This window comes from Triticum dicoccoides, chromosome 6A (assembly GCF_002162155.2).
Source record: "Triticum dicoccoides isolate Atlit2015 ecotype Zavitan chromosome 6A, WEW_v2.0, whole genome shotgun sequence".
Lineage (NCBI taxonomy): Eukaryota > Viridiplantae > Streptophyta > Magnoliopsida > Poales > Poaceae > Triticum > Triticum dicoccoides.
The window spans coordinates 482,440,225-482,445,935 of NC_041390.1; positions in this window are offsets into that span (position 1 = coordinate 482,440,225).

The following is a 5,711-nucleotide window of genomic DNA, read 5'->3' on the forward strand; positions in this document are numbered from 1 at the left end:
GGCGGCGAGGCGGAGGCGAGGCGGGGTCGGGGGAGACGGCGGCGAGGCAGAGGCGAGGCGGGGTCGGGGGAGACGGCGGCGAGGCGGGGTCGGGGGAGACGGCAGCGAGGCGGAGGCGACGAGGAATAGTAGAGGAGAATTGGGGGAGGAAGCAGAGGAGAGGGAATTAGGCCGCGCGGGGGGTTAGGTGAAAATAGCTTTAACAGTAGCGTGGGGAGGCAAAACGCGCTGCTGCTAAAATCCGTAGTAGTAGCGCTGTTCGTAGAAGGGCGCTACTACTATACCTAGCACGTCGGGAACGGTGTGGCAATTATAGTAGTAGCGCGTTCTGTTCCTGCCGCGCTACTGCTAAGCGGGTAACAGTAGCGCCGTTGTAGACGCGCTACTACTAAGGTAACATTCTGTGCTAGGTAACATTCTGTGTATAAGGTTTTCCCTAGTAGTGCTAGCCTTGGTTCACACTCTCTGTTTCTCGGACTCAATTATCCGGTTAACCAGGAGATCGCCGTTGGCAAGGACCTTGATGGCAGAGAGGCTCTGTTTGCTATGGAAAACTGTGTCTACACGACGAGCCCTAGGAGTTCGGGAGCAAACTCCCCTGATTGTCAACAATACAGCCTGCAGCCAAAAGAAGGTGAGAATGACAAAGGCATCCGAATTAACTTTGATCCTTGGATGTCTCAATTATGATAGGCATTGATGTGGTTCAAGCCTTCAGGTTGATAGGTAATTGGGTTGTTGCTTGAAAGGGTGGAGTACTGGTGTCACCGGATCACTGGTCGCTGAAGCAGGGCTGCAAATTATGATGGTGTTGGATCATCTCTTCGAATGACTTTGTTGTCTTTGCTGTTGGTTCTGGATGGGTAGTTCTTTCTTTTGATATGCATATTCCTTGTCATTTGGTCATCCTCGTCTATGTCACTCTTACTATGTAATAGTTGCTTTTGTTTAGAATGTCATTCTCATCTGGATCACGAGAGTCTGAGCGCTGCAGATGGGTGCATTTTGCTGGTGTAGCAAGACTTCTTATGAACTATCATGTCTTGCTATTTACGTCAGTAGTAGTCACTAGTCAATGTTTGAATGTTGTATATATCGTTGTTTCAAACTATTTATTGTCTCGAACTACTGGTGGGCTAAATGAGGGCATCACCATTCTCCAGTGTTCAGAGTATATCTCCTTTTTTCAAGTTATATAATTTGAGCTCGGTGTCTTTTCGATGATGTACACTTGTTTGGGCCAGTGAGGTGTCGTTGAATATGGGCCGAGTAGTAACGCAATGCCAAATAGGTCAATTATGATTCTCAGGCCGGGCTCTCAAAAGATCCTGAAAAAAAGGTCGGGCTCTCCAAAAAAGAATGAATAAGGACTCTTAGGCCGACATGTGGGCGCTACTGGTGTTTTCGTGCGCTTGCGCGCCGAGAGCATATTGGCGCGTGCTCGAAATTCATGCTACCTTTTCATCCGCAGTCTCCCGCCCCTCCCCCACCTCTGGAATCTCGATTCCTACTCCAGTTCCCCCAAATCCCCCTCCTGTACTCCCTGTACTCAAGCGCACTATCATGTCGCCGGTCAACGCGGATCTCCGAGCCGGAGATCCTGAGGTCCGTCCTGCCTTCGGTCGCTGCGTGCTGTCGCTAAACAATGGCATGGCGGCGCTTGACGACCAGTTTGCCGGATGACCTTGTCAAAGCTTTTGGCATTGCGCACGACATCCAAATAAGTGACTTGCTCGTCGAAGTCTGTCCGCCACCGGCTGATTTCTTCGTCAGGTTCCGGACAACTTTCGACTGCAGTCGTGTGTTCGAATCTTCCCGGCGTTTGTTCTGCGATGGCGCGCTGGTGAGCTTTGATCGGTGGCACCCAGGATGGGGCTCGGTGCCCTCTGAGCTTGAGTTTTTAACAAAGCTTACCTTCCACGGCATGCCTCGACGTGCTTGGAACAGCGAGTCCATGAACGAGCTTATCAACGACCTTGGAGGTGAGCTCGTAAGTATGTTTGTTCCTCCAGACAGCTGGGCTCTGACGGTTATGGCATGGATGAAGAAGCCGTCCACCATACCGAAGGTGATTGGTGTTGAGATACCAGTGCAGGAACTGGGGTTGTACTATTCGTCGCCACCAAGGCCGCCGCGGACCATGTTAGGGATGTACCTGTACCGAGTGTTCGTGCATGTCGAAGAAGTGGTCAATCCATCAATCGAAGTCATGCTGCCGCCGCTGGTGCTAGGGTCCATCGACGACGTCCATTACAAGAGTCAACATCAGACTTTCCCCGTGTTGCTCGGAACGATGGATGGTACAGGGCCTACTCCATCGCATGGCGGAGGCCACTGCTTCTTTGGGAGAAGAGACAGGGTTGGCTGCCTGGATGTGCTCTAATTTGAGGTAACAACTGAATCTCGTCAGATACTAGTTAAATCCGAGCTATGGGTTTGAAGCACTGATATGCCAGTACATTTGATTGTGACTTGTTCTAATTTTGTACCTGAACTTTTTTTAGAAAGGGTTGTATGTCAACTTAATGTGCTAGGAGAACTTATTGTGTTGTCTGTCTGTTTTCTTTGCACAACATTCAAAGATATTTCCCCATCATTGATAAAGACGATGAACCATTATGTACGACTTCATTGGTTTCAACATAGCCCTTCCCATAGCGATCCACTGCTTCCATCCTGATTGTGCCGCCTGCGTGAAATTTTTATATGCAAGTTCAGTGTGCTATAATGTTCTATATGATTGTGTCAACTATATAAGTTTTTACTGAGCATCAACAATGCATATGGCTGAAAGATGTATTTACGAGCATCGGCCGATGGGTCTATCTCTCTCTCACACACACACACACACACACACACACACGCGCGCGCGCGCGCGCGTGCATGCACAAGTGGGACCCGTTGAATTATTTATTTGCTCGTGACAACTTTTAATTAGGTTCCACTGTAATCTAACTTTTTTCTTAAGTTATTAATTGAGCTCAGTGACTTCAAAAAGTTGTACAGAAGCCTTGTTTGGGCCTTTCCGGCGTCGCTGAATGTGGGCTGAGTAACCATGTTAGGTTGTACTGTACTACACAGGCCTTTTTTCGCTATTTTTTTAAAATAATACATTTTTTTATTAATTTTCATAAATACTACGCTGGGTAAATTTTTACAAAAATAATACACCGTCGGCCTGCTGCAGGCCGACTGGGCCTAGTCGGCCCACAGTAGGCCGATTGGATTCCAGTCAGCCTACAGCTGGCCGACTGGCCCCTGTCGGCCCACTGTGGACTGATTGGGTCCTGACCGCCCACTGTGGGCCGACTGGAGCTAATTGGCTCGTTGTGAGCTAATTGTTTTTGCAAAAGTGTTAATCATGTATTTAAAAAATATGTGTATTGTGACCTCCTCCGCTCGCTGTGGGCCCACTATTGACTAAAAAATATGTTTTAAAAAGTGTTAAATATGTGTATAAAAATGTTCCTTATCTATGCAAATTTTTTAAAATGTGTGTATAAAAAATAGCTTTTTTTCAACATCAGCAATGCAACTGGGCCAACAGTTGTACACAATATCCGGGTCAACTTGTTATTCTCCGCCCCGCTGGGCTGGAAACTTTCCTAGGAGGTATGCATTAGGCTTAACAAGAAAATGGACTTTAAGAAATAATAAATGGGGTGTAATTATAATAACTCGACAGTTACTATGCACCAAACACGTAATTAGTTTGAAAAATATATTATTTTTGGAATTTGAAAATTTTAATTTCATTACTTGATGCGCGTGCAATATTTCGTTGGATTTTCACGTAATACAACTTTATTTTGAAATTATATTTAACCTGACTAGAAATTTCGGATAAAATATTTCGAATCCCATCAAAATGTGGGAATTTTTTTAATTCTGTTTTAAGCGGTTGTTTGAAATTATTAATCGTTGTCCTAGCTAGAAGTTGGGCTGTACTTTTAACACACTGCAAATGGGCTGTAGCAAATTCCATTAGAATTAAAAAATGGGTTGTACATTCTTACAAATCGCAAATGGGCTATATGTTCTCTGCCAAATCCGAGCTGTGGGCCTACTAAGTTGGCGCGTACCAAGGGCTTTGTCAACTTAGTCAATATAAACGATTCTAGCTGCAGTGATTGTACGATGTCCATCCAACGGCCGTAGTGCTTCTTCAACCTCTGGTCTTTTTGCTCCAGCTGCCCAAAGCAACGCCGGTCGTGTCGCGTGCTCCTGCCTCCCGTGGCCGGTTGTGATGCCACGGAGGCCTCACCGCCCCGTACTACTCCCACCGCTGGCCAGGCCATCCCTCTACTCACCCACACCCCATGTTATTCTGCGGCGACGGTAGCCTTACACCGCAGCCGAACCAGTGAACCCTCGTACTCCTCTCCGCGTGGGCTTCCACTGCTGTGTCTTCCCCGGCTCCGCGACGTCCCCTTCCTAGGCCTCGTCGTCGTCCAGACCACCGCCCTGGTGCTCTCGGCGCGGTGTGGTCAACGACCGACTTCCATCGGAAGAGTACTGTACGTGGAGAGGCTGACAGCTGGGTCCACGACAGCCGCAAGGAAGTGCCTCCTTATTACGCGCAAAATAATTATTCCTCCACCTGACAGCGGGGACCCACTGGACGAGCCACCATATTTTGCTAAAAAAATGATTCGCCCCCTGACTGCTGGGACCCACGAGCTACATCTCCGCACGCAAGGAAGTGCATCCAAAAAAACGATTCGCCCCCCTGACTGCTGGGACCCACCAGCCCCCGACTGCTGGGACCCACCAGCTACACCTTCACATGCAAGGAAGTGCGTTCGGGCAAAAAAACAAAACGATTCGCCCACTGACTGCTGGGACCCACCAGCTACATCTTCATAGGCAAGGAAGTGCCTGACAGTCGGGACCCACCTGGTCGAAGTGTACGTAGCGTTGTCATTCTGGTCGCGAACGTGTATGTACATACTGGTCGATGTAGAGGCGCGCACGTGTCGTATTAGAGGCGCGCACGTGTCGTAGTAGAGGCGCGCACGTGTCGTAGTAGAGGCGCGCATGTAGCATGTACACGTACGTACAGCGGCCAGGGTGCAAGAAATAAAATACGGCCACGTATGTGTACATATGGGCGGGGTCTCGAACGCCTACTCGCGCATACGTACGGCCAGGGCTCGTGTACATGGCTGGGTCGGAACGGAGAAACAGCGTCGTCGTCGTGTTCATCGGGAGGCAACGGAATGCGTCGTGTTCATGGGGAGTCAACGGAATGCCCGTGTTCATCGGGAGGGCTTGGACGGAACAGGCGATGGAAACGAGGCCTGGTGTACCGCAAAATAGAGGAAACGGCCTTGTGTTGGACCGACCACGTTCAAAATGGGATCCTGTTCATCGGGAGGGGTCTGGCCTACTGCAGAACGGAGCAAACGGACCTCCTACGGTCGAAACGGGGGTCCTGCTGATCGGGAGGGGTGTGGCGTACTGCAAAACGGATGAAACGGACTTGTGTTGGAGCGCTACGGTCGAAACGGGGGTCCTGTTCATCAGGAGGGGTGTGGCGTACCGCAAAACGGGACTCCACGGGATACTGTTCATCTCCACCGTCGACCTCCTCCAGCCTCCACGGGCTCCTGTTCATCCAGCCTCCACGGGCTCCTGTTCATCCAGCCTCCACCGCGCGCTACTCCACCGGCTACTGTTCAACAACCCTTCCACCTTCTACTGTTCATCCA